General features: G+C 42.7%; 1 non-coding gene across 1 annotated transcript in view; it reads left to right on the plus strand.

Annotated features, from left to right (window-relative positions):
- The window catches only part of LOC116807514 (nuclear pore membrane glycoprotein 210), a 150,741-nt gene that overhangs the window by 126,240 nt on the left and 12,464 nt on the right, over positions 1 to 12,037 (plus strand). Inside the window, exons 9-19 of the transcript XR_012051895.1 lie at positions 42 to 138; positions 1,640 to 1,790; positions 2,127 to 2,259; positions 2,982 to 3,140; positions 3,597 to 3,665; positions 3,960 to 4,066; positions 5,066 to 5,206; positions 6,387 to 6,524; positions 9,207 to 9,362; positions 10,719 to 10,917; positions 11,494 to 11,639. This is a non-coding gene — a transcript (nuclear pore membrane glycoprotein 210). The remainder of the gene's footprint in view (positions 1 to 41; positions 139 to 1,639; positions 1,791 to 2,126; positions 2,260 to 2,981; positions 3,141 to 3,596; positions 3,666 to 3,959; positions 4,067 to 5,065; positions 5,207 to 6,386; positions 6,525 to 9,206; positions 9,363 to 10,718; positions 10,918 to 11,493; positions 11,640 to 12,037) is intronic.

Raw genomic sequence — 12,037 nt, forward strand, 5'->3', positions numbered from 1 at the left:
CGTTCTCTGTTTATATTTTAATCTGGTTGTTTGATTTGTAGGAAACACTTTCAGCACTTTGGCAGGGTTGGTGTTTGATTGGACATTGGTGAAGGACCCAGAGCCTGATGGCTTCTCAGATTCCCACAACACTCTACGGTAAAGTAATTTCCTTTGGTCTCAAAAGTTGGTTCAGTCTGATGCGTAAAAAATACTTCCCCACATCTAGCCAGTTTACTGAACTGGTGCCTAAAATGATAATGTTAAGGGTCAGTTGTTTCAGTTTGGGTTTTTTTAACCTACTCAGCAGCCTGGGCACTTTGTTCTCTGTTTAATTTAACTGATAGTGTTAGTGAGCAGCTCTGGTAGCTCCGATGCCATAATTAGAAATAAACAGATGCAGTTGTTATCTTTCTGAAACATCTCATGCAGAAGGAAGATTTACCAGTAAGATTGTTATCTCAGGATTTCAGCAGAGTTTTATTTTTCGCTTTTGAAGGGAAAAAAGTCACTTTCCATTTCAGAAAGGAGCTCTCTGAGCCTTAAGAGTTTCAGGTGTCAGTGGACACTTAGTTCTGGTGTTGAAATAGGAGGATTCCTTGTGGGGAAACCAGTTCTCCTACAGAGCAGAATGGTTAACAGCCGACTTCCATCCTCCACCTGACACTCCAAATACGCTGCAGGTGGGATGGGGGGAGCCAGCAAGACTTTGCTCCTGGGCAAACACAAACTAATTTTGCAGCCTTAGAGAAGCAGCATTGGCTGGGGAAAGCCTGCTAAGCCCATAATACACCTGAAGCTGCAGGTACAAGTGAGAGCCAGAATGAATGGCTTAGTGGGACTGGATATCCCAAGTCCTGGTACATATGGAGCTTTTTTTGTCAGTATAACTATTTGCTGATGTGATTTTAACCAAACTAATATTGATATATTCTCTACTGTTAGCATAACTATGATACCATAGAAATGTTCTACAAGTGGTACAGCTTTGCAAAATAAATCATAAATTGTCAGGAATATGTTAATATCCATAACTGTTCTCCATATGGCTCCACTGGTTTTTCTCTGAACGTGAACATGAAGCCAGGCAGATCATGTGCATACAGAAGGTGACACCATGTGAAATATGCTCCTCTTTCCAAAATTTCCTGTCATTTGCCCGTTCATGGCAAATTCCTTCCCTCTCTTTTGCCACTTTTCACTTAAATTTCTAACAGTTACTACAGGTTTTCTGCTTGCAGACTATTTTCATAGTCATTTGTTAAATACGTCCTGGCTTCTTGAGGGAGGTCAGAGTTGCATTCTGGGTTTGTTGAGCTATTGCTTTTATAAACATAAGCTTTGGGTCTTGCACATCAGTTCTTTTACAATATAGAGGGTTTTTGCAGTCTCACCTACTGAACAAACTGGAGAGGTAATTGTAGACAACATGTGCAGTCTTGTGATAGCTCACAAGCAAGCTTCAGACAAACTTACCTTTCACAGAAGTTAGCTGCAGATACCTCAAAGAATGAGTAAAATTGGGATATCTGGTCCCAGGCAAGTATCTTAAATCGGCTTAAAAATGGAAGTGGCTGGGAGTAGATGCTGGTGGTGTTTCTCTGTGGGTAAACAAAGGTTGGTTAACAATTTTCTGTTCACTTTGTGATTCACCTTTCAGTATTCTCAAGTTCTTAGAATCCACTTACATCCCACCTTCCTATATATTGGAAATGGAAAAAGTTGCCAAGCAAGGAGATACCATTCTGGTGTCTGGAATAAAAACAGAGAGTTCTAAATTAAAGGCAAGACTTCAGGAAAGCATCTATAAGGTAAGATTTCTGGATGTCAGAGGGGAGGACGTATTTCTGAATGTGTGAATGAGCATCTGTTTTTCTATAGTCTCCAAAATGATCTTCATATCGACATGAATTTTTTCTTCATTCTTGCACTGTGTGCACAGAGCAGATCTCTGTACCATTCACTGTCCCTTGCATTTTGTTGTGACAAAAGTCAAGATGAAACTAAAGAGCCAAATAATAAAAATAAAATTACAGCAAATAATGGTTTACACTTCTAGATTCTAAATTCCTGCTTCATGGTCTGTTTTAAACAAATGAGCTCTTTTTAATGTGGGGGTTTTTTTTTTTTTTCCCCTCTATCAACAGAATGTACAGCCTTCAGAAGTCAGATTGCTTATTCTGGAAAACATATTTTTAAATCCAACATATGACATTTATCTTCTGGTGGGAACATCAATTCAGTACAGAGTTCAGAAACAGAGGCAATGGAAGATCACAGGTTTGTTCTATTCTCATTTATTTTTATTTTTTAATGCTTTGTGTGAATTTTTAACAGCTGAGAAATTTTTAATTGTGTTTAAACTACTATGTTAATGTTTAATACTGTTTTCCTAAGGCACACAGTGATAGAGCTGTTTAGTTCTTTCTGTCAAAAAAATTGTGACTCTTAAGAATATACTCTTGCAGATTTGTCAAGGATGTGGAGACAAGGGTAACTTAAAATGAGAGCTAACACTGTGATTTTAGTTGTTGACAGTCACTAAGGAATTGACTGACTTTCTTGCTTAAATCAAATTTAGATTAGTAACTTTTCTAACAGAAAATGTTTTATTGGCAAATGGATTTGCTCCACAAAGTGAAGCCTTTATAAATGTGGGTTATCTGGCTTTATGCCCATTTCAAAATGCAGTGCCTTGAGTTTTCTCTCCTTTTTTCCCTTCTGTCTTTTTATTTCGTTTGAAGCTGGAAATCACTTGAATGTTAGGTCGAAATACTGAGATGACATTAGTTGGGAATTGCAGTTTCACAGACATACAATTTGCCAAGAAACTCGTTTTGTGTGTGTGATGTCAGGACAGAAGTGCTATTTTTACAAGCCACTAGAAGTATTGATTTCATATGCGCACTAGGCATCAGTAAAAAGTAATCAGCAATAATTAGCAGCAGATAGCCACTGCCACACCTGCTTTTATTGTTTCCTATGTTTTGTTTCACGTCCAGAAACAGCAATGCCATCAGAGCAGTAGGAGCTGCAGCTCCAGAACAACATCCTCCATCCCAAGGGACATCCCTCCCCACCAGTTGCCAAGCTGGACCAGGCAACATCCACTGTGACTACATTGCAGCAGGGCCAAACCAACCTCATCCTGGTGCACAAGAGTATCCTTCCTTGGGAACGCTTCTCCAGCCACCACTCTGTGGCAGGAGACAAGCTTTCCACCCTTGGCAACACGGAAGGATCAAGTTATCCTCATTTGTGTCGAGTCTGGAAATCAGGAGCTGTGGAAAGCAGCACTGCTGTGAATTCAGTCTCAGCACAGCTGTCTGATGCCTTGGAATGCTTTACCAAATTAAGTTGGCAAAAGATCACTTAAATCATGTCTGTTCCCCTCAGTCACTGTAGAAATGTATGGGGCTTTATTTAATGTTTACATTTCAGTCCTTATATTCTCTAGTGAGATCTCTCCAAAGTGCTCGCTGTCCTGCAGTGAAGTGGGGAGAATGTTTATTTGCAGTGCACACTTAGCTTTAGAATAGCCAAAGAGGCTTGAGGAGTGCCAGGAGAATGCTGCTCTTGGCTTGTGCTGAACCATGTGTTCCTTGACTGAGCCGCAGGTATCCGCACGCAGGGTGTGTCCTGGCTGCCCAGCAGCACTGTCTGTGTGGTAGCTCCTGCATATTTGGGTTGGTACTGCTGCAGTCTTCTGATTGAATAATGCAATTTCTGGCCTTGTTTCTGTGATTTTCATGCTGTATCTCCACGCTTCCGTTCAATGTTAGCTTTCACAGAAAAGGAATTTTATTCATAAAAGTAGCTCAATGTGAAATAGGTTTTATGTACTTTCTTTTATCTCTGTAGTCAGCAGTTTAAAATAATGAATGTTCATCTGCAGAGTGTGGGCACCAGAAGCAAAATGCTTTTCTCCATTAGATAAAGAGGCTGTTGTTTTGTGCTGTTCAATATTTCCTGTTTTGCAGGATTTACAGTTCATCCAGGTGACAGATGGGTCCTGGAAACGGGCAGACTTTATGAAATTACAGTTGACATGTATGATAAATCAAGCAATAAGGTGTATTTATCTGATGTAAGTTGAAATGTTTAGATACTTTTCTGTGACTGTCTCCTAAATCCTGACTTGCTTTGGAATTGAGTGATTTCTTATTTACATTGAGACAGGACAGTGCAAAGCTTGTTGTTTCTTGCCTCTTCATTTTTTTCATTTGTTTTGTTGTTGTTACTTTTTAAAAACAAAGCACTCTGGGTGATTCATGTGAAGTTATTGGAGTCTGAAGTGCTGTAGAAAAAAAAATGGAACTTGGGCAATGTCTTTCAGGTTGGATGGGGCTTGGAGCAACCTGAAATCACCCAGTGCCACCCCTGCCATGGGCAGGGACACCTTCCACTGTGCCAGGCTGCTCCCAGCCCCAGTGCCCAGCCTGGTCTTGGACACTGCCGGGGATCCAGGGGCAGCCACAGCTGCTCTGGGCACCTGTGCCAGGGCCTCCCCACCCTCACAGGGAAGAGCTTCTTCCTTAATTCTATATACTAGGTACCAAATACACACAGTTCTTAAACTGCAGAGGAAACGAAATTTAGATAATTCAGTTGCAACAAGAAAAATTTTATTGAATTACTGCTTTTGAGAGTATTTGATCTAGGGGAATATTATTTTATTTCCCCATAATTGCTTTTTGGGATACAGATCTGAGTTTGAGCTAGAGCTTAGTAGTCTGCCTTTGAGACAGTATATTCATGTGTTCTTTTGTGTTGAAGAAGGAAAAAATTAGAAAAATACTGTAAAATATGAACTACTTAGTGGTATAAATATAGGTACTTTCATGTTAAATTACATTTAACATGAAATTTAAAAAGAAACTTTCTGTGTAGTTAATGTCTCTAAAGGTAAAATCTTACTGAAAGACTGAAACTTCCACAGGGAGAGTTCTAATCAGTTTCAGCAGTGTGTCTTTGAACTGTTTTATTAAACAGTTTGCTTACTGACTTCTTGTTGTATGTTTAGGGCTTTCTGTCCTCCACTGACGTCAGTACCTGTGGCAATTTCTGTTTCATGTTTTGGTTTCAGAATATCCGAATTACTACAGAGCTGTCCGGAGAACACTTTGAGGTGCTGCAGTCCTCTCTGAATGGGTCCTATCATTATGTGATGGCTGTAAAGGCAGGTCAGACCACAATTGATGCTGCACTGACATCAGTAGTTGACCAGGTGTGTCTTTGTGAAAACTCCTCTGCTTCACTGGCAGGCCTAAAATTAATTGAGCTGTGCAGTAGTGACTTCCTAGCAAAAGGAAACCTAAGAATTACATGGGTCTGAGCTGTCTTTGAACAGATTAAGAACCAAATTCTAAAATCCTTTCTTCATGAAAACTGTCAGTTGAGTCAAAAGAGGATTTGCTTAAATTAAAGACTGTGGGATTTTGCTCCCGAGCATGTGGCAAACTCCTGTTAGGGCAGTGGTACACGGCACTGATTTCTTTTCTTGGGGCAGATCCTTGTGCTGGGCAAGGGGCCTCTCACAAGGCTGAGGGAATTTTACACTTTATTGTGGTAGGATCATCACTCATACCCTGACCTTGTTCTGCAGTCAGTTACATCGGGGAAGTTTGCTATCAATTGGTAAGTGACCTTAAACTCTGGAATGACAATTTGCCAAATGTATCAGCCTGCACATTTCTCCAAATTAATATTCATTAACTTTCTGCTGGTTGGGCAGGCTGCTGAATGTATGGCTAACTAGGGCACGTGGTGTGGAAGTGAATTGCTTTTGCTTGAAAATTAAACACTTGAACCCATTTGCTGTAAAATCAATTTAGTGATTCCTTGAGCAGGATTTAGTAGCTCCTTCAATGTGATACACCTCAGTCATTTTCTGTGTCAGAGATGTTCTCTTCAGTGGAAGAGCATCCCTTGAGAGTTGTTCTTCCCTCAGAACTGCAGCAACACTGTGTTGTGCCAGAGGGTCGTAGCACTGCAGTGACAGCAGAGCTGTGAAGCCGATGTTTGGGAGGGAGGGCTGAGCAAGGGCACTTTCAGGCTGAATTTTGTACACAGTGGGATGAGCAAAGAGTAAATATAGGTGTTGAGCCTCCAGATTGGTTCTCCAAGGGAGGTCTCAAAATAGGAGCAATGAAAGACTATCTTTTTTCTTGCCTTTTAAATTAATGTGGGCACCTGGATCTTCATAACATCAGCGCTCATTTAGTACAGTGGCACACCTTGCTGCCAGGAGCTATTTGCTCACTAGGAGCTCTGTTCATAAGTGGTCCTAAATAGTTTTCCTTCCTCTCTGAGGTGTTTTCAAGGACATGTCTGTACCTAAGGACTAAACATTAACTCTGGGAAGCTCTGCGGTGCCATTTATAACACCGTGGTTTTGCACTTTGCAGGATGGAGGTGTTCATACCTTACCAGTTCCAGGGAGAAACCAGCAGGATGTGGAGATCTATGTTCCAATATTGCTTGTACCCAGCATTCTGATGTTTCCTTGTCAGCCAAAAGCAGGAGCCTACCAGTACACCATCCAGGTATGCCAAAGAAGTACCCAGCTGCTGGGTGTGTAACTCGGGCAGGCACACTGAGGCCTGACACCACTGAGCTAGGGCTGACTGTGGATACTTCAGGCACAGTGGCATCCAAAATGTAACTTGGAGGAACTTCATGGGACGTTAGTTACAGGAGTTAATATACAGTTTTAAAAAAGCACCAAGAAACCAACAAACATAAAATCCCACTGACTTCTACCTCTTGTCTTCCCTTCCTCTCTCCCTCATGCATGCACCACACACCTATGCCTGGAATGGTTGGGAATTCCAGGAGCATCCCATATGCAAAGATCCACAGCAATCATTAGAGGCTGCCCTTTGCTGGCAAGGATGGGAAATACGAATGGGAGTGTGAAGTGACTACAAAGAAGGGCATGACAAGTTTAATTAGCATCACTCTGCCAGCCTTGGACATCAGTATTCCTCACTGGCCACACGCCTTGTGCTCCTAATACAAAGTTCCAGGGAGGCAAAGGCCACAGCTTATTTACAGAAGGGATGATTTCCATGTTTACTAGGTGTGTCTTTGCTCCCAAGCTGTCGGTTATTCCTTTTGCTTCATGAAGCAAATGGTTTGTATGCCAGTATCCAGTATCTCCAGTCCAAGTAGGGAAAAGAAAGTTGTGCTTTCTCAGCCCAGACTCTTATCCCAGGCCAGTGATACCCAGACCCTGCACTCAGGTGTTGGATGCACAACTCCTACCTCTCCCTTTTGGCATAAAGTAGTGCTCAGTGTCGGATCTGTGTTAAGTAAACTATATGCAAATAGGCAGCAGGACACTTGGTGCCAGGCTCTTCTCCCAGGTAACAAGGGATAGGATGAGAGGAAACATCCTCATGTTTAGATTGGATATTAGACAAAGTTTTTTCACAGGAAGAGTTGTCAAGCCATGGCACAGGCTGCCCAGGGCAGTGGTGGAGTCACCATCCCTGAAGGGCTCAAAAATTATGGGGTATGGGACCTGAAGACAGTGGTGGACTTGATAATCTCAGAGGTCTTTTACAGCCTTTCTGATTCAGTGACTCCATGGAGAGAATCAATCTCACAGGATTAAATTGCATTCTCCAGTGTAAGTCTAAGGGCAGCTACACTGAGTTAAGCCCTGCATAACTCTACTTGTCTGTTCTGTGGGATTAGTTTGGTTTACTTCATGCTATTCCTGACCACACCAGCAGAGTGTGGTAAAAATTCTTAGTACTAAATCTGCATTTGCAGTACGTCATAATTCTGCTGGAGTTTTCCCAGTAAAGGAAAGGAAATGTGGTTTTGTTTCCTGCCTCTTTCACGGTTCTGTTCTCACCTTATCTTGCATATATAATGAAGTATTTCACTAGAGAACATTCCTTCATGGTACTGCAATAATTTTCTCGCTGTTCTTACTTTACTCTGATGTTTTTCTATAAAAACACAGAAACCTTTTTCTCCCAAGATTTAAATTTTGCTGAAACTGAGACCTTTCTTCTGGTCTCTAGATTCCACAATACAACTGGTCAACAGCATACACACAGCTCAACTGTTCCTGCCTCTCCATCAGTTTGCCTCCCACTGCATAGCTTCAGTCAGGCTATTTCAAATGGGTGAATAAAGTTTTTCTGAAAATAAATTGAAAGGGATTTTTGGATCTAGCCAAATTCTGTTTATAGCTGAAGTAACTCGCTCCAGAAGGTACCAGAATGCCTGGCAGGTTTTCCTTTGGCAGCTATCTGGTTTGTTGGGGGTTGCTGTGTTCATATTTGTGCCAATGAGATGGTTTCTGTTGCCCTCCTTCGGCGCACGCATGAGAGGTGCAGTGCAGCTCTGCGAGGTGGGCACCTGGAGGTTCCTGGGGAGGGCACTGCTCCCAGGTAGCAGTGTGGAGCTCCCTGCCAGGCTCTGGCTAATGGTGAAGCTGCATGGGAAGCTGCTTTACCCTTCCTCTCCTCAGTGCATACTGACTGTCAGAGACAGAAAGTGTAGTGAGGCGTCTGGGGTTTATGGCAGGGACCTGAGTCTTCATAGTTATTAAGAATTGGGTATTTCTGTTTTATGTTTTCTGCTCATCTCCCTGTTTCAGCTGAAACACCTTTACAAATATGCTGAGCCCTTGGATTCTTTCAGCCTTTCTCACCACATCCCATGCATCTCCTGTAACACACCTCTGCCTGTTTATTTGTCTGTGTCCTTCTGTAATCAGATTGTGCATGTGCTCCGAGAAAGGAAGAAGGGAAATGACCCTCCTCTTCATTTTCTTTTTTTTCTCTTTCCCTGGTAAAAATTACTAGTTAAGCTCCTGCATAATTTAGATTTGTTTGTTTTCCGCACTGTCCCTCTAGAGAAGATTTATCACCTTGTTCATTTTTAATTATGAAAAAGGTTAAAGGAAATGCTGAGGAAGTTAAAGAAATTAAAACAATACACATTTTAAAATGGCTCCAGTGTTCACCTGTGTTTTACTGTGATGGAATATTTGACATTTGTTTTGGTGTGTGAAAGAAGCTGAAATTAAAATGAAAGGTAGAAATCTTCTCATCTCTCTATTGCCTATTAAGTTCTGAGGTGTTATTTTATTTGTATGTCCTATTCTCAGTGCATTCCTGGTTTTCACACAAGATATCCAAAGCTGTGGAATGTGAAAACCATGTACTTGATTAAATATTTGAAAGATTTTTCCCTCTGTATTTCAGACTCAGGGTGGAAGTGGCAACTTCAGCTGGTCCTGTTCTAACCAGGCAGTAGCCACAGTGACAGTCAAAGGAGTGCTGAGCACGGGGAGCGATGCTGGGGTCAGCATTATTCAGGCGTTCGACGTGCGGAATCCGCTGCTGTATGGCAAAATGAAGGCAAGAGATTCATTGTTCAGTGATTGTTCTTGAATGTGGCTTTTGGAAACAGCAAAGGCACTGAGAATGCCATAGGCAATCCCCTTCCATTTCCTGCCCTGTGGCAGGTTAAGTGATTTGTTTCACTTTGTGCTTTAGGGAATCCAACCCTGTTCAGTGCATTAACTTGACTCCCATTTTTGCCCCTTCCTGATTTCCTTGGCAAGCCTTTTTTCCTGCTGGAAGTTTTAAGTGCAAGAAGGAAATGGTAATTAACTCCTGGCCTGGCCATCTAGGCAGACAAGTCAAACTAAAAATTCATTCTGTAGGGTGATAGGTGGGTGTTCTCCCTTGATACCAAAGGGTGACAGTTGTTATCGGGATGTACAAGGAAATTTCTGTCTGGAGAAGTACCTGAACTGAGCACCATGCTGCAGACAGACTGCAAATACCCGAGTTGGCCAAGAAAAAACAGTACTTTGGGAAAATTAGGAGAAAATGGCAATAAAAAACATAGCTCCCAAGAGGGATTTTGTGGTGTCTCTGTAGACCATCCCCTGTTCTTAGGTCATTGTGGTCAGTGTGTGTGGTTTGGAGTGAGGAGAATGCTGGAACAGTACATCGGGTGGCCCCAAAGGGAGGGGTGTGACATTAATTAAAATCTGTTCAGAATTTAGCTTACACACTCGCTCTGAAATAATTCTCTGAACAGCCTAAGATGCTGCTTTTTAGCAGCGCAACAGTTACCAGCTGGAGACACAGGGAGGAAGATTTTTTCAGCTTAAACTTCTTATCCTCAAACATAAGTCAAAGCCTGAAGACAGCAAGAAACCTTCTGACCATGCGAGCTTTCAGAGCAGTGTATTGCACAATCTGAATAGGTTATTTTTGAATGCTTTTTTTCCTGTGTTAGGAGCTGCTTTCTGTGTGGAACAGCTCTTCAGAGTTCTGTTTACTGACCTCAGTTTTTAGTAGTAGTAGTTTTAGGAGTAGTTAATACACACAGATTACAGCTTTAATTCTGTCCCATACAGTTTGGTATCCTGAAGCCATTTGCAGAAGATTAAGTAGTTAAGATCCTAACACAAGACCTTAACTTAAGATCCTTAACTTAAGTAGTTAAGATCCTGCAAATAAAAGCTGTGATTGCTATGAAATCTCTGGTCTGAGGTAGATTCTTTAATGGATGCTAAACCTCTCCCAGGTGGTGATGATACCCCCTGGCAATAGCACACAACAGTCCACACTTCAAAGTCAGTAAAGCAGAAGAGAGAATGACAGGAGCAGCAGTAAAAGGGAAGCTCACCAAGCTGCTGTGGGCTTGGGCTGGCGTGGAGCAGAGCAGTGACCCAGCCTGTCCCTGTTCCTTCCCTGCAGGTGTACGTGAGCGAGCCCAGCGCCATGGAGTTCACTTCCTGCCAGGTGGAGGCACACGTGGGGCAGGTGCTGGAGCTGCCCCTGAGGATCAGTGGCCGGACCAGCGTAGACAGGGGCGAGCTGGTCCCCCTGAGCGACTGCTCACAGCTGGAGCTGGGGGTGGAGCTGGAGAACCCTGGCGTGTTCAGCCCACTTGAAGGTGCTTTAACTCCCTCCCTGGTTTGGAAGTTAAATTGGTGACAGGTCACACCTCTCCCAAGTCACCCTTTTCCCTTAAATCACTGATTCATAGTTCTGTACAGTATCCCCACAGAACTGCCAACCTCAGAGGGGAGGGGAACCGAGTAGTTTTATTTTGAGGATAGATTTGCTTTTTTATGCAGAATGGTTTGAGTTGGAGAGACCTTAAAAGTTCTTCCAGCCCCACCCTCTGCAATGGGCAAGGACACATTTCACCTGTCCCAGGCTGCTCCAAGGCTTGTCCAGCCTGGCCTTGGCCACTTTTAGGGATCCAGGGGTAGCCACAGCTTCTCTGGGCACCCTGTGCCAGAGCCCTACCACTCTCTCAGCCAAGAATTCTTTCCCAGTATCCTATCTAAACCTGTTCTCTTTCAGTTTGATGCCATTCTCCCTTGTCCTGTCCCTACATATCTTTGTAAAAAGTTCTCTCCATCTTTCTGGTAGGCAGCCTTCAAACAGCTGTGTTGAATTTGATGGACAAGCCTGGGCATTTCTTTGCAAATAAGCTCTTGTATATTTTTAATTTATCTGACAGGAAGACTTAAGCCAACTGCTGATTTTTGCAGTGGAGTGAGACTGAAGGCTGAATTTCAGGGGTACACCAGGCTGGTGGTTGTGTACACCCACGGGCACGTGCGCCTCAGTGCCAGCATCGCCATCGCCGCTTATCTCCCGCTGAGAGTGAGTCTGCTTCCTCTGCTCCTGGAGAGATCCAGGATCCAGCACTGAAGAACCTTTACATGAGAGGGAGCAGGTTATGCAAGGAATAGGTTTGAAAAACTGAGGTGGGTGGGTTTACATTCCACCACTGGCTGGTTCAGTGAAGAAAATAAGAAAGAAGCTGAGTCCAGGGTCAGTAGATGGAAATACAGAAGAGGCTGCTTTCTTATTTTCTTGCCTCATCTGCAGAAGCCTAGCACTGACTGCAGGCTGAAGTCTTGAGTATTTCACCATAGCTTTCCCTCAATATGGAAAAAATGTTAGTGCAAATACTACAGATTTGTGTTTATAATGAATGTAATGTGATGTTGTGAAACAGAAACTGGAAAGGTTTTTGTGCACTAAATGTCAGGTTAACT

Source organism: Taeniopygia guttata, chromosome 25 (genome assembly GCF_048771995.1).
Source record: "Taeniopygia guttata chromosome 25, bTaeGut7.mat, whole genome shotgun sequence".
NCBI classification, from domain to species: domain Eukaryota; kingdom Metazoa; phylum Chordata; class Aves; order Passeriformes; family Estrildidae; genus Taeniopygia; species Taeniopygia guttata.